Genomic DNA, 20674 nt, shown 5'->3' with positions numbered 1-20674 from the left:
CACACTATGGCTGCTTAACGGGAAAGGTGAGGTGGGGTGATGCATAAAACAAGGGTTTCAAATTAGCTCAGATACCGTTCCATAAACCCAATATGTAATAGACAAGACCTACTCCTTGCTCAGTGAACTGGCCTCAACACCCCCTATTCACCGCCCAAGAATATAACTGACTAGTAAGAATCTTAAAACCTATTTATTGATATCTCTCTGTAAGTGAGTCAAGTGGGTGTAAAGCGGCATAAACACAGCAGTGAAAAGCAGCTAAACCCCATTATAAAAATCAATTTCTTTTAAAAACCCGTGAAACAAAGACAGTGAAAGAGAGAGAAATTCTTACAAAATTCATTCAGGGGCTGTGATGCCACCTGGATTGACCATATCTAGACCCACAGCTGATTGAGACATAAGGGTGGACACTCGTGGGGCTAAGAGGTTTGAGGAGGTTGGGTGAGCTAACGCAGACCCTTTAAAGTAATACGGCGTGGTACCCATCCCATGGGTCCCAAATCTCCAGGTTCAAGGGCATTTTCCTACATCGAAAACATGCATAAGAAACCCAGAAGATGGTACACCGTGTGATGGGGAAAGGTTTCTAAAACACACCTCATTTCTCATCTCCTTGTGCTCCGGTTCGCCATTCCAGCCGCTTTACTAGAAATCTCCCTCCTTGGAGAATCAGCACCTTTAACCTCCTGTTCCGTACAGGTTGCAATTTGTCCTGAGGATGAACGGGAAGAGGGGGAGCCAATGAGATACTAGCTCTAGGTGTTGGGACAGGCACAGGTCATTCTATTTTCCCATCAGGAAGAAGAATTAACCACAGGCTCAGCCTGCCTCCCGGAGCCAGAATAGAGCCTGAAGCAATCCAGCGCTTTTATGGCCAGCTCCCAAGATAGCGAGTTGAAAAATGGAGCTCAAGGGCACTGCAATTCACAAACCTGCAGAGTTAGAAATGATAACTCTCGTCCACAAATATATTGAGGGAAGGCAACGAAGAGGATTTGAAAGCAAGGCAGAATTGCAGGAAACAGATTTCAGGAGGTAGATTCGAATCGCCTTTAAAGCACAGGAGAAGCGGCAAAACCTCGACAATGATGCCCTTGGCCAAAAGGGCGTATGCGTTTTTTCCTGAATATATTCAGGAAAAAACGCATACGCCCTTTTTGGCCAACCAAGCAACCTGGAAAGGCAAATCAGCGCTACAAAGAAGTCTCGCTTCCCATCGGTCAAAAGGGCCATGCTGAATAAAGTGTCAAAACCAGAAATGCAGGACAGGCCATGGAGAAATGGGAGACTTGCTACGCTAATGGGCGGGATGTAAATTGCCAACAGCCACTCTGGAGAAGTGTACGGTGTGTCCTGAAACATCTAAAAAACTCAGCTTAGAGAGCATAGGGCACTTCCACTCATGGGCGTATAAATTGGGAAAACTAAAAATCAGCAAGACACAGGCACCCCAAAGTTTAGGGCTGCTCTGTTGACAAGAACCTCCACTTCGTTACACCTTAAATATCCCAGGAAAGAGAAGAATGGATAAAGAAGTTGTGGTCCTTATGTACAATGGAATATCACTCAGCCATGAAATCAACATCATAAGGCTAGTAGCAGCATGATGAGTGGAGTTCGGTACGACGATACTAAGTGAAATAAGTCACACAGAAAAAGACACTTATCATAAGATATCACTTATAGAGGGAATGTAAAAACCGCTACCCTTGAACTGAATTACAAAACAGAACAGAGTCACACGTTTAGAAAACACACTATGGCTGCTTAACGGGAAAGGTGAGGTGGGGTGATGCATAAAACAAGGGTTTCAAATTAGCTCAGATACCGTACCATAAACCCAGTATGTAATAGACAAGACCTACTCCTTGCTCAGTGAACTAGACTCAACACCCCCTATTCACCGCCCAAGAATATATCTGACTAGTAAGAATCTTAAAACCTATGTATTGATATCTCTCTGTAAGTGAATCTAGTGGGTGTAAAGCGGCATAAACACAGCAGTGAAAAGCAGCTAAACCCCATTATAAAAATCAATTACTTTTAAAAATCCGTGAAACAAAGACAGTGAAAGAGAGAGAAATGCTTACAAAATTTGTTCAGGGGCTGTGATGCCACCTGGATTGACCATATCTAGACCCACAGCTGATTGAGACATAAGGGTGGACACTCTTGGGGTTAAGAGGTTTGGGGAGGTTGGGTGAGCTAACGCAAACCCTTTAAAGTAATACGGCGTGGTACCCATCCCATGGGTCCCAAATCTCCAGGTTCAAGGGCATCTTCCTACATCGAAAACATTCATATGAAACCCAGAAGATGGTACACCGTGTGATCGGGAAAGGTTTCTAAAACGCACCTCATTTCTCATCTCCTTGTGCTCCGGTTCGCCACTCCAGCCGCTTTACTAGCAATCTCCCTCTTTGGAGAATCAGCACCTTTAACCTCCTGTTCCGTACAGGTTGCAATTTGTCCTGAGGATGAACGGGAAGAGGGGGAGCCAGTGAGAGACTAGCTCTAGGTGTTGGAACAGGCACAGGTCACTCTATTTTCCCATCAGGAAGAAGAATTAACCACAGGCTCAGCCTGCCTCCCGGAGCCAGAATAGAGCCTGAAGCAATCCAGCGCTTTTATGGCCAGCTCCCAAGATAGCGAGTTGAAAAATGGAGCTCAAGGGCACTGCAATTCACAAACCTGCAGAGTTAGAAATGATAACTCTCGTCCACAAATATATTGAGGGAAGGCAACGAAGAGGATTTGAAAGCAAGGCAGAATTGCAGGAAACGGATTTCAGGAGGTAGATTCGAATCGCCTGTAAAGCACAGGAGAAGCGGCAAAACCTCGACAATGATGCCCTTGGCCAAAAAGGGCGTATGCGTTTTTTCCTGAATATATTCAGGAAAAAACGCATACGCCCTTTTTGGCCAACCAAGCAACCTGGAAAGGGAAATCAGCGCTACAAAGAAGTCTCGCTTCCCATCGGTCACAAGGGCCATGCTGAATAAAGTGTCAAAACCAGAAATGCAGGACAGGCCATGGAGAAATGGGAGACTTGCTACGCTGATGGGCAGGATGTAAATTGCCAACAGCCACTCTGGAGAAGTGTACGGTGTGTCCTGAAACATCTAAAAAACTCAGCTTAGAGAGCATAGGGCACTTCCACTCATGGGCGTATAAATTGGGAAAACTAAAAATCAGCAAGACACAGGCACCCCAAAGTTTAGGGCTGCTCTGTTGACAAGAACCTCCACTTCGTTACACCTTAAATATCCCAGGAAAGAGAAGAATGGATAAAGAAGTTGTGGTCCTTATGTACAATGGAATATCACTCAGCCATGAAATCAACATCATAAGGCTAGTAGCAGCATGATGAGTGGAGTTCGGTACGACGATACTAAGTGAAATAAGTCACACAGAAAAAGACACTTATCATAAGATATCACTTATAGAGGGAATGTAAAAACCGCTACCCTTGAACTGAATTACAAAACAGAACAGAGTCACACGTTTAGAAAACACACTATGGCTGCTTAACGGGAAAGGTGAGGTGGGGTGATGCATAAAACAAGGGTTTCAAATTAGCTCAGATACCGTTCCATAAACCCAATATGTAATAGACAAGACCTACTCCTTGCTCAGTGAACTGGCCTCAACACCCCCTATTCACCGCCCAAGAATATAACTGACTAGTAAGAATCTTAAAACCTATTTATTGATATCTCTCTGTAAGTGAGTCAAGTGGATGTAAAGCGGCATAAACACAGCAGTGAAAAGCAGCTAAACCCCATTATAAAAATCAATTTCTTTTAAAAACCCGTGAAACAAAGACAGTGAAAGAGAGAGAAATTCTTACAAAATTCATTCAGGGGCTGTGATGCCACCTGGATTGACCATATCTAGACCCACAGCTGATTGAGACATAAGGGTGGACACTCGTGGGGCTAAGAGGTTTGAGGAGGTTGGGTGAGCTAACGCAGACCCTTTAAAGTAATACGGCGTGGTACCCATCCCATGGGTCCCAAATCTCCAGGTTCAAGGGCATTTTCCTACATCGAAAACATGCATAAGAAACCCAGAAGATGGTACACCGTGTGATGGGGAAAGGTTTCTAAAACACACCTCATTTCTCATCTCCTTGTGCTCCGGTTCGCCATTCCAGCCGCTTTACTAGAAATCTCCCTCCTTGGAGAATCAGCACCTTTAACCTCCTGTTCCGTACAGGTTGCAATTTGTCCTGAGGATGAACGGGAAGAGGGGGAGCCAATGAGATACTAGCTCTAGGTGTTGGGACAGGCACAGGTCATTCTATTTTCCCATCAGGAAGAAGAATTAACCACAGGCTCAGCCTGCCTCCCGGAGCCAGAATAGAGCCTGAAGCAATCCAGCGCTTTTATGGCCAGCTCCCAAGATAGCGAGTTGAAAAATGGAGCTCAAGGGCACTGCAATTCACAAACCTGCAGAGTTAGAAATGATAACTCTCGTCCACAAATATATTGAGGGAAGGCAACGAAGAGGATTTGAAAGCAAGGCAGAATTGCAGGAAACAGATTTCAGGAGGTAGATTCGAATCGCCTTTAAAGCACAGGAGAAGCGGCAAAACCTCGACAATGATGCCCTTGGCCAAAAGGGCGTATGCGTTTTTTCCTGAATATATTCAGGAAAAAACGCATACGCCCTTTTTGGCCAACCAAGCAACCTGGAAAGGCAAATCAGCGCTACAAAGAAGTCTCGCTTCCCATCGGTCAAAAGGGCCATGCTGAATAAAGTGTCAAAACCAGAAATGCAGGACAGGCCATGGAGAAATGGGAGACTTGCTACGCTAATGGGCGGGATGTAAATTGCCAACAGCCACTCTGGAGAAGTGTACGGTGTGTCCTGAAACATCTAAAAAACTCAGCTTAGAGAGCATAGGGCACTTCCACTCATGGGCGTATAAATTGGGAAAACTAAAAATCAGCAAGACACAGGCACCCCAAAGTTTAGGGCTGCTCTGTTGACAAGAACCTCCACTTCGTTACACCTGAAATATCCCAGGAAAGAGAAGAATGGATAAAGAAGTTGTGGTCCTTATGTACAATGGAATATCACTCAGCCATGAAATCAACATCATAAGGCTAGTAGCAGCATGATGAGTGGAGTTCGGTACGACGATACTAAGTGAAATAAGTCACACAGAAAAAGACACTTATCATAAGATATCACTTATAGAGGGAATGTAAAAACCGCTACCCTTGAACTGAATTACAAAACAGAACAGAGTCACACGTTTAGAAAACACACTATGGCTGCTTAACGGGAAAGGTGAGGTGGGGTGATGCATAAAACAAGGGTTTCAAATTAGCTCAGATACCGTACCATAAACCCAGTATGTAATAGACAAGACCTACTCCTTGCTCAGTGAACTAGACTCAACACCCCCTATTCACCGCCCAAGAATATATCTGACTAGTAAGAATCTTAAAACCTATGTATTGATATCTCTCTGTAAGTGAATCTAGTGGGTGTAAAGCGGCATAAACACAGCAGTGAAAAGCAGCTAAACCCCATTATAAAAATCAATTACTTTTAAAAATCCGTGAAACAAAGACAGTGAAAGAGAGAGAAATGCTTACAAAATTTGTTCAGGGGCTGTGATGCCACCTGGATTGACCATATCTAGACCCACAGCTGATTGAGACATAAGGGTGGACACTCTTGGGGTTAAGAGGTTTGGGGAGGTTGGGTGAGCTAACGCAAACCCTTTAAAGTAATACGGCGTGGTACCCATCCCATGGGTCCCAAATCTCCAGGTTCAAGGGCATCTTCCTACATCGAAAACATTCATATGAAACCCAGAAGATGGTACACCGTGTGATCGGGAAAGGTTTCTAAAACGCACCTCATTTCTCATCTCCTTGTGCTCCGGTTCGCCACTCCAGCCGCTTTACTAGCAATCTCCCTCTTTGGAGAATCAGCACCTTTAACCTCCTGTTCCGTACAGGTTGCAATTTGTCCTGAGGATGAACGGGAAGAGGGGGAGCCAGTGAGAGACTAGCTCTAGGTGTTGGAACAGGCACAGGTCACTCTATTTTCCCATCAGGAAGAAGAATTAACCACAGGCTCAGCCTGCCTCCCGGAGCCAGAATAGAGCCTGAAGCAATCCAGCGCTTTTATGGCCAGCTCCCAAGATAGCGAGTTGAAAAATGGAGCTCAAGGGCACTGCAATTCACAAACCTGCAGAGTTAGAAATGATAACTCTCGTCCACAAATATATTGAGGGAAGGCAACGAAGAGGATTTGAAAGCAAGGCAGAATTGCAGGAAACGGATTTCAGGAGGTAGATTCGAATCGCCTGTAAAGCACAGGAGAAGCGGCAAAACCTCGACAATGATGCCCTTGGCCAAAAAGGGCGTATGCGTTTTTTCCTGAATATATTCAGGAAAAAACGCATACGCCCTTTTTGGCCAACCAAGCAACCTGGAAAGGGAAATCAGCGCTACAAAGAAGTCTCGCTTCCCATCGGTCACAAGGGCCATGCTGAATAAAGTGTCAAAACCAGAAATGCAGGACAGGCCATGGAGAAATGGGAGACTTGCTACGCTGATGGGCAGGATGTAAATTGCCAACAGCCACTCTGGAGAAGTGTACGGTGTGTCCTGAAACATCTAAAAAACTCAGCTTAGAGAGCATAGGGCACTTCCACTCATGGGCGTATAAATTGGGAAAACTAAAAATCAGCAAGACACAGGCACCCCAAAGTTTAGGGCTGCTCTGTTGACAAGAACCTCCACTTCGTTACACCTTAAATATCCCAGGAAAGAGAAGAATGGATAAAGAAGTTGTGGTCCTTATGTACAATGGAATATCACTCAGCCATGAAATCAACATCATAAGGCTAGTAGCAGCATGATGAGTGGAGTTCGGTACGACGATTCTAAGTGAAATAAGTCACACAGAAAAAGACACTTATCATAAGATATCACTTATAGAGGGAATGTAAAAACCGCTACCCTTGAACTGAATTACAAAACAGAACAGAGTCACACGTTTAGAAAACACACTATGGCTGCTTAACGGGAAAGGTGAGGTGGGGTGATGCATAAAACAAGGGTTTCAAATTAGCTCAGATACCGTTCCATAAACCCAATATGTAATAGACAAGACCTACTCCTTGCTCAGTGAACTGGCCTCAACACCCCCTATTCACCGCCCAAGAATATAACTGACTAGTAAGAATCTTAAAACCTATTTATTGATATCTCTCGGTAAGTGAGTCAAGTGGGTGTAAAGCGGCATAAACACAGCAGTGAAAAGCAGCTAAACCCCATTATAAAAATCAATTACTTTAAAAAACCCGTGAAACAAAGACAGTGAAAGAGAGAGAACTTCTTACAAAATTCATTCAGGGGCTGTGATGCCACCTGGATTGACCATATCTAGACCCACAGCTGATTGAGACATAAGGGTGGACACTCGTGGGGTAAGAGGTTTGAGGAGGTTGGGTGAGCTAACGCAGACCCTTTAAAGTAATACGGCGTGGTACCCATCCCATGCGTCCCAAATCTCCAGGTTCAAGGGCATTTTCCTACATCGAAAACATGCATAAGAAACCCAGAAGATGGTACACCGTGTGATGGGGAAAGGTTTCTAAAACACACCTCATTTCTCATCTCCTTGTGCTCCGGTTCGCCATTCCAGCCGCTTTACTAGCAATCTCCCTCCTTGGAGAATCAGCACCTTTAACCTCCTGTTCTGTACAGGTTGCAATTTGTCCTGAGGATGAACGGGAAGAGGGGGAGCCAATGAGAAACTAGCTCTAGGTGTTGGGACAGGCACAGGTCATTCTATTTTCCCATCAGGAAGAAGAATTAACCACAGGCTCAGCCTGCCTCCCGGAGCCAGAATAGAGCCTGAAGCAATCCAGCGCTTTTATGGCCAGCTCCCAAGATAGCGAGTTGAAAAATGGAGCTCAAGGGCACTGCAATTCAAAAACCTGCAGAGTTAGAAATGATAACTCTCGTCCACAAATATATTGAGGGAAGGCAACGAAGAGGATTTGAAAGCAAGGCAGAATTGCAGGAAACAGATTTCAGGAGGTAGATTCGAATCGCCTGTAAAGCACAGGAGAAGCGGCAAAACCTCGACAATGATGCCCTTGGCCAAAAAGGGCGTATGCGTTTTTTCCTGAATATATTCAGGAAAAAACGCATACGCCCTTTTTGGCCAACCAAGCAACCTGGAAAGGCAAATCAGCGCTACAAAGAAGTCTCGCTTCCCATCGGTCAAAAGGGCCATGCTGAATAAAGTGTCAAAACCAGAAATGCAGGACAGGCCATGGAGAAATGGGAGACTTGCTACCCTGATCGGCGGGATGTAAATTGCCAACAGCCACCCTGGAGAAGTGTACGGTGTGTCCTGAAACATCTAAAAAACTCAGCTTAGAGAGCATAGGGCACTTCCACTCATGGGCGTATAAATTGAGAAAACTAAAAATCAGCAAGACACAGGCACCCCAAAACTTACGGCTGCTCTGTTGACAAGAACCTCCACTTCGTTACACCTTAAATATCCCAGGAAAGAGAAGAATGGATAAAGAAGTTGTGGTTCTTATGTACAATGGAATATCACTCAGCCATGAAATCAACGTCATAAGGCTAGTAGCAGCATGATGAGTGGATTTAGGTACGACGATTCTAAGTGAAATAAGTCACACAGAAAAAGACACTTATCATAAGATATCACTTATAGAGGGAATGTAAAAACCGCTACCCTTGAACTTAATTACAAAACAGAACAGAGTCACACGTTTAGAAAACACACTATGGCTGCTTAACGGGAAAGGTGAGGTGGGGTGATGCATAAAACAAGGGTTTCAAATTAGCTCAGATACCGTACCATAAACCCAATATGTAATAGACAAGACCTACTCCTTGCTCAGTGAACTAGACACAACACCCCCTATTCACCGCCCAAGAATATATCTGACTAGTAGGAATCTTAAAACCTATGTATTGATATCTCTCTGTAAGTGAGTCTAGTGGGTGTAAAGCGGCATAAACACAGCAGTGAAAAGCAGCTAAACCCCATTATAAAAATCAATTACTTTTAAAAACCCGTGAAACAAAGACAGTGAAAGAGAGAGAAATGCTTCCAAAATTCGTTCAGGGGCTGTGATGCCACCTGGATTGACCATATCTAGACCCACAGCTGATTGAGACATAAGGGTGGACACTCTTGGGGCTAAGAGGTTTGGGGAGATTGGGTGAGGTAACACAGACCCTTTAAAGTAATACGGCGTGGTACCCATCCCATGGGTCCCGAATCTCCAGGTTCAAGGGCATCTTCCTATATCGAAAACATGCATAAAAAACCCAGAAGATGGTACACCGTGTGATCGGGAAAGGTTTCTAAAACACACCTCATTTCTCCTCTCCTTGTACTCCGGTTCGCCATTCCAGCCGCTTTACTAGCAATCTCCCTCTTTGGAGAATCAGCACCTTTAACCTCCTGTTCCGTACAGGTTGCAATTTGTCCTGAGGATGAACGGGAAGAGGGGGAGCCAACGAGAGACTAGCTCTAGGTGTTGGGACAGGCACAGGTCACTCTATTTTCCCATCAGGAAGAAGAATTAACCACAGGCTCAGCCTGCCGCCCAGAGCCAGAATAGGGCCTGAAGCAATCCTGCGCTTTTGCGGCCAGCTCCCAAGAAAGCGAGTTGAAAAATGGAGCTCAGGGGCACTGCAATTCACAAACCTGCAGAGTAAGAAATGATAACTCTCGTCCACAAATAGATTGAGGGAAGGCAACGAAGAGGATTTGAAAGCAAGGCAGAATTGCAGGAAACAGATTTCAGGAGGTAGATTCGAATCGCCTGTAAAGCACAGGAGAAGCGGCAAAACCTCGACAATGATGCCCTTGGCCAAAAAGGGCGTATGCGTTTTTTCCTGAATATATTCAGGAAAAAACGCATACGCCCTTTTTGGCCAACCAAGCAACCTGGAAAGGCAAATCAGCGCTACAAAGAAGCCTCGCTTCCCATCGGTCAAAAGGGCCATGCTGAATAAAGTGTCAAAACCAGAAATGCAGGACAGGCCATGGAGAAATGGGAGACTTGCTACGCTAATGGGCGGGATGTAAATTGCCAACAGCCACCCTGGAGAAGTGTACGGTGTGTCCTGAAACATCTAAAAAACTCAGCTTAGAGAGCATAGGGCACTTCCACTCATGGGCGTATAAATTGAGAAAACTAAAAATCAGCAAGACACAGGCACCCCAAAACTTAGGGCTGCTCTGTTGACAAGAACCTCCACTTCGTTACACCTTAAATATCCCAGGAAAGAGAAGAATGGATAAAGAAGTTGTGGTTCTTATGTACAATGGAATATCACTCAGCCATGAAATCAACGTCATAAGGCTAGTAGCAGCATGATGAGTGGATTTAGGTACGACGATTCTAAGTGAAATAAGTCACACAGAAAAAGACACTTATCATAAGATATCACTTATAGAGGGAATGTAAAAACCGCTACCCTTGAACTTAATTACAAAACAGAACAGAGTCACACGTTTAGAAAACACACTATGGCTGCTTAACGGGAAAGGTGAGGTGGGGTGATGCATAAAACAAGGGTTTCAAATTAGCTCAGATACCGTACCATAAACCCAATATGTAATAGACAAGACCTACTCCTTGCTCAGTGAACTAGACACAACACCCCCTATTCACCGCCCAAGAATATATCTGACTAGTAGGAATCTTAAAACCTATGTATTGATATCTCTCTGTAAGTGAGTCTAGTGGGTGTAAAGCGGCATAAACACAGCAGTGAAAAGCAGCTAAACCCCATTATAAAAATCAATTACTTTTAAAAATCCGTGAAACAAAGACAGTGAAAGAGAGAGAAATGCTTACAAAATTCGTTCAGGGGCTGTGATGCCACCTGGATTGACCATATCTAGACCCACAGCTGATTGAGACATAAGGGTGGACACTCTTGGGGCTAAGAGGTTTGGGGAGGTTGGGTGAGCTAACGCAGACCCTTTAAAGTAATACGGCGTGGTACCCATCCCATGGGTCCCGAATCTCCAGGTTCAAGGGCATCTTCCTGTATCAAAAACATGCATAAAAAACCCAGAAGATGGTACACCGTGTGATCGGGAAATGTTTCTAAAACACACCTCATTTCTCCTCTCCTTGTACTCCGGTTCGCCATTCCAGCCGCTTTACTAGCAATCTCCCTCCTTGGAGAATCAGCACCTTTAACCTCCTGTTCCGTACAGGTTGCAATTTGTCCTGAGGATGAACGGGAAGAGGGGGAGCCAACGAGAGACTAGCTCTAGGTGTTGGGACAGGCACAGGTCACTCTATTTTCCCATCAGGAAGAAGAATTAACCACAGGCTCAGCCTGCCTCCCGGAGCCAGAATAGAGCCTGAAGCAATCCAGCGCTTTTATGGCCAGCTCCCAAGATAGCGAGTTGAAAAATGGAGCTCAAGGGCACTGCAATTCACAAACCTGCAGAGTTAGAAATGATAACTCTCGTCCACAAATATATTGAGGGAAGGCAACGAAGAGGATTTGAAAGCAAGGCAGAATTGCAGGAAACAGATTTCAGGAGGTAGATTCGAATCGCCTGTAAAGCACAGGAGAAGCGGCAAAACCTCGACAATGATGCCCTTGGCCAAAAAGGGCGTATGCGTTTTTTCCTGAATATATTCAGGAAAAAACGCATACGCCCTTTTTGGCCAACCAAGCAACCTGGAAAGGGAAATCAGCGCTACAAAGAAGTCTCGCTTCCCATCGGTCACAAGGGCCATGCTGAATAAAGTGTCAAAACCAGAAATGCAGGACAGGCCATGGAGAAATGGGAGACTTGCTACGCTGATGGGCAGGATGTAAATTGCCAACAGCCACTCTGGAGAAGTGTACGGTGTGTCCTGAAACATCTAAAAAACTCAGCTTAGAGAGCATAGGGCACTTCCACTCATGGGCGTATAAATTGGGAAAACTAAAAATCAGCAAGACACAGGCACCCCAAAGTTTAGGGCTGCTCTGTTGACAAGAACCTCCACTTCGTTACACCTTAAATATCCCAGGAAAGAGAAGAATGGATAAAGAAGTTGTGGTCCTTATGTACAATGGAATATCACTCAGCCATGAAATCAACATCATAAGGCTAGCAGCAGCATGATGAGTGGAGTTCGGTACGACGATTCTAAGTGAAATAAGTCACACAGAAAAAGACACTTATCATAAGATATCACTTATAGAGGGAATGTAAAAACCGCTACCCTTGAACTGAATTACAAAACAGAACAGAGTCACACGTTTAGAAAACACACTATGGCTGCTTAACGGGAAAGGTGAGGTGGGGTGATGCATAAAACAAGGGTTTCAAATTAGCTCAGATACCGTTCCATAAACCCAATATGTAATAGACAAGACCTACTCCTTGCTCAGTGAACTGGCCTCAACACCCCCTATTCACCGCCCAAGAATATAACTGACTAGTAAGAATCTTAAAACCTATTTATTGATATCTCTCGGTAAGTGAGTCAAGTGGGTGTAAAGCGGCATAAACACAGCAGTGAAAAGCAGCTAAACCCCATTATAAAAATCAATTACTTTAAAAAACCCGTGAAACAAAGACAGTGAAAGAGAGAGAACTTCTTACAAAATTCATTCAGGGGCTGTGATGCCACCTGGATTGACCATATCTAGACCCACAGCTGATTGAGACATAAGGGTGGACACTCGTGGGGTAAGAGGTTTGAGGAGGTTGGGTGAGCTAACGCAGACCCTTTAAAGTAATACGGCGTGGTACCCATCCCATGCGTCCCAAATCTCCAGGTTCAAGGGCATTTTCCTACATTCAAAACATGCATAAGAAACCCAGAAGATGGTACACCGTGTGATGGGGAAAGGTTTCTAAAACACACCTCATTTCTCATCTCCTTGTGCTCCGGTTCGCCATTCCAGCCGCTTTACTAGCAATCTCCCTCCTTGGAGAATCAGCACCTTTAACCTCCTGTTCTGTACAGGTTGCAATTTGTCCTGAGGATGAACGGGAAGAGGGGGAGCCAATGAGAAACTAGCTCTAGGTGTTGGGACAGGCACAGGTCATTCTATTTTCCCATCAGGAAGAAGAATTAACCACAGGCTCAGCCTGCCTCCCGGAGCCAGAATAGAGCCTGAAGCAATCCAGCGCTTTTATGGCCACCTCCCAAGATAGCGAGTTGAAAAATGGAGCTCAAGGGCACTGCAATTCAAAAACCTGCAGAGTTAGAAATGATAACTCTCGTCCACAAATATATTGAGGGAAGGCAACGAAGAGGATTTGAAAGCAAGGCAGAATTGCAGGAAACAGATTTCAGGAGGTAGATTCGAATCGCCTGTAAAGCACAGGAGAAGCGGCAAAACCTCGACAATGATGCCCTTGGCCAAAAAGGGCGTATGCGTTTTTTCCTGAATATATTCAGGAAAAAACGCATACGCCCTTTTTGGCCAACCAAGCAACCTGGAAAGGCAAATCAGCGCTACAAAGAAGTCTCGCTTCCCATCGGTCAAAAGGGCCATGCTGAATAAAGTGTCAAAACCAGAAATGCAGGACAGGCCATGGAGAAATGGGAGACTTGCTACCCTGATCGGCGGGATGTAAATTGCCAACAGCCACCCTGGAGAAGTGTACGGTGTGTCCTGAAACATCTAAAAAACTCAGCTTAGAGAGCATAGGGCACTTCCACTCATGGGCGTATAAATTGAGAAAACTAAAAATCAGCAAGACACAGGCACCCCAAAACTTAGGGCTGCTCTGTTGACAAGAACCTCCACTTCGTTACACCTTAAATATCCCAGGAAAGAGAAGAATGGATAAAGAAGTTGTGGTTCTTATGTACAATGGAATATCACTCAGCCATGAAATCAACGTCATAAGGCTAGTAGCAGCATGATGAGTGGATTTAGGTACGACGATTCTAAGTGAAATAAGTCACACAGAAAAAGACACTTATCATAAGATATCACTTATAGAGGGAATGTAAAAACCGCTACCCTTGAACTGAATTACAAAACAGAACAGAGTCACACGTTTAGAAAACACACTATGGCTGCTTAACGGGAAAGGTGAGGTGGGGTGATGCATAAAACAAGGGTTTCAAATTAGCTCAGATACCGTACCATAAACCCAATATGTAATAGACAAGACCTACTCCTTGCTCAGTGAACTAGACACAACACCCCCTATTCACCGCCCAAGAATATATCTGACTAGTAGGAATCTTAAAACCTATGTATTGATATCTCTCTGTAAGTGAGTCTAGTGGGTGTAAAGCGGCATAAACACAGCAGTGAAAAGCAGCTAAACCCCATTATAAAAATCAATTACTTTTAAAAACCCGTGAAACAAAGACAGTGAAAGAGAGAGAAATGCTTCCAAAATTCGTTCAGGGGCTGTGATGCCACCTGGATTGACCATATCTAGACCCACAGCTGATTGAGACATAAGGGTGGACACTCTTGGGGCTAAGAGGTTTGGGGAGATTGGGTGAGGTAACACAGACCCTTTAAAGTAATACGGCGTGGTACCCATCCCATGGGTCCCGAATCTCCAGGTTCAAGGGCATCTTCCTATATCGAAAACATGCATAAAAAACCCAGAAGATGGTACACCGTGTGATCGGGAAAGGTTTCTAAAACACACCTCATTTCTCCTCTCCTTGTACTCCGGTTCGCCATTCCAGCCGCTTTACTAGCAATCTCCCTCTTTGGAGAATCAGCACCTTTAACCTCCTGTTCCGTACAGGTTGCAATTTGTCCTGAGGATGAACGGGAAGAGGGGGAGCCAACGAGAGACTAGCTCTAGGTGTTGGGACAGGCACAGGTCACTCTATTTTCCCATCAGGAAGAAGAATTAACCACAGGCTCAGCCTGCCGCCCAGAGCCAGAATAGGGCCTGAAGCAATCCTGCGCTTTTGCGGCCAGCTCCCAAGAAAGCGAGTTGAAAAATGGAGCTCAGGGGCACTGCAATTCACAAACCTGCAGAGTAAGAAATGATAACTCTCGTCCACAAATAGATTGAGGGAAGGCAACGAAGAGGATTTGAAAGCAAGGCAGAATTGCAGGAAACAGATTTCAGGAGGTAGATTCGAATCGCCTGTAAAGCACAGGAGAAGCGGCAAAACCTCGACAATGATGCCCTTGGCCAAAAAGGGCGTATGCGTTTTTTCCTGAATATATTCAGGAAAAAACGCATACGCCCTTTTTGGCCAACCAAGCAACCTGGAAAGGCAAATCAGCGCTACAAAGAAGCCTCGCTTCCCATCGGTCAAAAGGGCCATGCTGAATAAAGTGTCAAAACCAGAAATGCAGGACAGGCCATGGAGAAATGGGAGACTTGCTACGCTAATGGGCGGGATGTAAATTGCCAACAGCCACCCTGGAGAAGTGTACGGTGTGTCCTGAAACATCTAAAAAACTCAGCTTAGAGAGCATAGGGCACTTCCACTCATGGGCGTATAAATTGAGAAAACTAAAAATCAGCAAGACACAGGCACCCCAAAACTTAGGGCTGCTCTGTTGACAAGAACCTCCACTTCGTTACACCTTAAATATCCCAGGAAAGAGAAGAATGGATAAAGAAGTTGTGGTTCTTATGTACAATGGAATATCACTCAGCCATGAAATCAACGTCATAAGGCTAGTAGCAGCATGATGAGTGGATTTAGGTACGACGATTCTAAGTGAAATAAGTCACACAGAAAAAGACACTTATCATAAGATATCACTTATAGAGGGAATGTAAAAACCGCTACCCTTGAACTTAATTACAAAACAGAACAGAGTCACACGTTTAGAAAACACACTATGGCTGCTTAACGGGAAAGGTGAGGTGGGGTGATGCATAAAACAAGGGTTTCAAATTAGCTCAGATACCGTACCATAAACCCAATATGTAATAGACAAGACCTACTCCTTGCTCAGTGAACTAGACACAACACCCCCTATTCACCGCCCAAGAATATATCTGACTAGTAGGAATCTTAAAACCTATGTATTGATATCTCTCTGTAAGTGAGTCTAGTGGGTGTAAAGCGGCATAAACACAGCAGTGAAAAGCAGCTAAACCCCATTATAAAAATCAATTACTTTTAAAAATCCGTGAAACAAAGACAGTGAAAGAGAGAGAAATGCTTCCAAAATTCGTTCAGGGGCTGTGATGCCACCTGGATTGACCATATCTAGACCCACAGCTGATTGAGACATAAGGGTGGACACTCTTGGGGCTAAGAGGTTTGGGGAGGTTGGGTGAGCTAACGCAGACCCTTTAAAGTAATACGGCGTGGTACCCATCCCATGGGTCCCGAATCTCCAGGTTCAAGGGCATCTTCCTGTATCAAAAACATGCATAAAAAACCCAGAAGATGGTACACCGTGTGATCGGGAAATGTTTCTAAAACACACCTCATTTCTCCTCTCCTTGTACTCCGGTTCGCCATTCCAGCCGCTTTACTAGCAATCTCCCTCCTTGGAGAATCAGCACCTTTAACCTCCTGTTCCGTACAGGTTGCAATTTGTCCTGAGGATGAACGGGAAGAGGGGGAGCCAACGAGAGACTAGCTCTAGGTGTTGGGACAGGCACAGGTCACTCTATTTTCCCATCAGGAAGAAGAATTAACCACAGGCTCAGCCTGCCTCCCGGAGCCAGAATAGAGCCTGAAGCAATCCAGCGCTTTTATGGCCAGCTCCCAAGATAGCGAGTTGAAAAATGGAGCTCAAGGGCACTGCAATTCACAAACCTGCAGAGTTAGAAATGATAACTCTCGTCCACAAATATATTGAGGGAAGGCAACGAAGAGGATTTGAAAGCAAGGCAGAATTGCAGGAAACAGATTTCAGGAGGTAGATTCGAATCGCCTGTAAAGCACAGGAGAAGCGGCAAAACCTCGACAATGATGCCCTTGGCCAAAAAGGGCGTATGCGTTTTTTCCTGAATATATTCAGGAAAAAACGCATACGCCCTTTTTGGCCAACCAAGCAACCTGGAAAGGGAAATCAGCGCTACAAAGAAGTCTCGCTTCCCATCGGTCACAAGGGCCATGCTGAATAAAGTGTCAAAACCAGAAATGCAGGACAGGCCATGGAGAAATGGGAGACTTGCTACGCTGATGGGCAGGATGTAAATTGCCAACAGCCACTCTGGAGAAGTGTACGGTGTGTCCTGAAACATCTAAAAAACTCAGCTTAGAGAGCATAGGGCACTTCCACTCATGGGCGTATAAATTGGGAAAACTAAAAATCAGCAAGACACAGGCACCCCAAAGTTTAGGGCTGCTCTGTTGACAAGAACCTCCACTTCGTTACACCTTAAATATCCCAGGAAAGAGAAGAATGGATAAAGAAGTTGTGGTCCTTATGTACAATGGAATATCACTCAGCCATGAAATCAACATCAAAAGGCTAGTAGCAGCATGATGAGTGGAGTTCGGTACGACGATTCTAAGTGAAATAAGTCACACAGAAAAAGACACTTATCATAAGATATCACTTATAGAGGGAATGTAAAAACCGCTACCCTTGAACTGAATTACAAAACAGAACAGAGTCACACGTTTAGAAAACACACTATGGCTGCTTAACGGGAAAGGTGAGGTAGGGTGATGCATAAAACAAGGGTTTCAAATTAGCTCAGATACCGTACCATAAACCCAATATGTAATAGACAAGACCTACTCCTTGCTCAGTGAACTAGACACAACACCCCCTATTCACCGCCCAAGAATATATCTGACTAGTAGGAATCTTAAAACCTATGTATTGATATCTCTCTGTAAGTGAGTCTAGTGGGTGTAAAGCGGCATAAACACAGCAGTGAAAAGCAGCTAAACCCCATTATAAAAATCAATTACTTTTAAAAACCCGTGAAACAAAGACAGTGAAAGAGAGAGAAATTCTTACAAAATTCATTCAGGGGCTGTGATGCCACCTGGATTGACCATATCTAGACCCACAGCTGATTGAGACATAAGGGTGGACACTCTTGGGGCTAAGAGGTTTGGGGAGATTGGGTGAGGTAACGCAGACCCTTTAAAGTAATACGGCGTGGTACCCATCCCATGGGTCCCGAATCTCCAGGTTCAAGGGCATCTTCCTATATCGAAAACATGCATAAAAAACCCAGAAGATGGTACACCGTGTGATCGGGAATGGTTTCTAAAACACACCTCATTTCTCCTCTCCTTGTACTCCGGTTCGCCATTCCAGCCGCTTTACTAGCAATCTCCCTCCTTGGAGAATCAGCACCTTTAACCTCCTGTTCCGTACAGGTTGCAATTTGTCCTGAGGATGAACGGGAAGAGGGGGAGCCAATGAGAGACTAGCTCTAGGTGTTGGGACAGGCACAGGTCACTCTATTTTCCCATCAGGAAGAAGAATTAACCACAGGCTCAGCCTGCCGCCCAGAGCCAGAATAGGGCCTGAAGCAATCCTGCGCTTTTGCGGCCAGCTCCCAAGAAAGCGAGTTGAAAAATGGAGCTCAGGGGCACTGCAATTCACAAACCTGCAGAGTAAGAAATGATAACTCTCGTCCACAAATAGATTGAGGGAAGGCAACGAAGAGGATTTGAAAGCAAGGCAGAATTGCAGGAAACAGATTTCAGGAGGTAGATTCGAATCGCCTGTAAAGCATAGGAGAAGCGGCAAAACCTCGACAATGATGCCCTTGGCCAAAAAGGGCGTATGCGTTTTTTCCTGAATATATTCAGGAAAAAACGCATACGCCCTTTTTGGCCAACCAAGCAACCTGGAAAGGCAAATCAGCGCTACAAAGAAGCCTCGCTTCCCATCGGTCAAAAGGGCCATGCTGAATAAAGTGTCAAAACCAGAAATGCAGGACAGGCCATGGAGAAATGGGAGACTTGCTACGCTAATGGGCGGGATGTTAATTGCCAACAGCCACCCTGGAGAAGTGTACGGTGTGTCCTGAAACATCTAAAAAACTCAGCTTAGAGAGCATAGGGCACTTCCACTCATGGGCATATAAATTGAGAAAACTAAAAATCAGCAAGACACAGGCACCCCAAAACTTAGGGCTGCTCTGTTGACAAGAACCTCCACTTCGTTACACCTTAAATATCCCAGGAAAGAGAAGAATGGATAAAGAAGTTGTGGTTATTATGTACAATGGAATATCACTCAGCCATGAAATCAACGTCATAAGGCTAGTAGCAGCATGATGAGTGGATTTAGGTACGACGATTCTAAGTGAAATAAGTCACACAGAAAAAGACACTTATCATAAGATATCACTTATAGAGGGAATGTAAAAACCGCTACCCTTGAACTGAATTACAAAACAGAACAGAGTCACACGTTTAGAAAACACACTATGGCTGCTTAACGGGAAAGGTGAGGTGGGGTGATGCATAAAACAAGGGTTTCAAATTAGCTCAGATACCGTACCATAAACCCAATATGTAATAGACAAGACCTACTCCTTGCTCAGTGAACTAGACTCAACACCCCCTATTCACCGCCCAAGAATATATCTGACTAGTAGGAATCTTAAAACCTATGTATTGATATCTCTCTGTAAGTGAGTCTAGTGGGTGTAAAGCGGCATAAACACAGCAGTGAAAAGCAGCTAAACCCCATTATAAAAATCAATTACTTTTAAAAATCCGTGAAACAAAGACAGTGAAAGAGAGAGAAATGCTTACAAAATTCGTTCAGGGGCTGTGATGCCACCTGGATTGACCATATCTAGACCCACAGCTGATTGAGACATAAGGGTGGACACTCTTGGGGCTAAGAGGTTTGGGGAGGTTGGGTGAGCTAACGCAGACCCTTTAAAGTAATACGGCGTGGTACCCATCCCATGGGTCCCGAATCTCCAGGTTCAAGGGCATCTTCCTACATCGAAAACATGCATAAAAAACCCAGAAGATGGTACACCGTGTGATCGGGAAATGTTTCTAAAACACACCTCATTTCTCCTCTCCTTGTACTCCGGTTCGCCATTCCAGCCGCTTTACTAGCAATCTCCCTCCTTGGAGAATCAGCACCTTTAACCTCCTGTTCCGTACAGGTTGCAATTTGTCCTGAGGATGAACGGGAAGAGGGGGAGCCAACGAGAGACTAGCTCTAGGTGTTGGGACAGGCACAGGTCACTCTATTTTCCCATCAGGAAGAAGAATTAACCACAGGCTCAGCCTGCCGCCCAGAGCCAGAATAGGGCCTGAAGCAATCCTGCGCTTTTGCGGCCAGCTCCCAAGAAAGCGAGTTGAAAAATGGAGCTCAGGGGCACTGCAATTCACAAACCTGCAGAGTAAGAAATGATAACTCTCGTCCACAAATAGATTGAGGGAAGGCAACGAAGAGGATTTGAAAGCAAGGCAGAATTGCAGGAAACAGATTTCAGGAGGTAGATTCGAATCGCCTGTAAAGCACAGGAGAAGCGGCAAAACCTCGACAATGATGCCCTTGGCCAAAAAGGGCGTATGCGTTTTTTCCTGAATATATTCAGGAAAAAACGCATACGCCCTTTTTGGCCAACCAAGCAACCTGGAAAGGCAAATCAGCGCTACAAAGAAGCCTCGCTTCCCATCGGTCAAAAGGGCCATGCTGAATAAAGTGTCAAAACCAGAAATGCAGGACAGGCCATGGAGAAATGGGAGACTTGCTACGCTAATGGGCGGGAT

This window comes from Balaenoptera ricei, chromosome 16 (assembly GCF_028023285.1).
Source record: "Balaenoptera ricei isolate mBalRic1 chromosome 16, mBalRic1.hap2, whole genome shotgun sequence".
Classification (NCBI taxonomy): domain Eukaryota; kingdom Metazoa; phylum Chordata; class Mammalia; order Artiodactyla; family Balaenopteridae; genus Balaenoptera; species Balaenoptera ricei.
Note: the sequence above shows the minus strand (reverse complement) of the source record.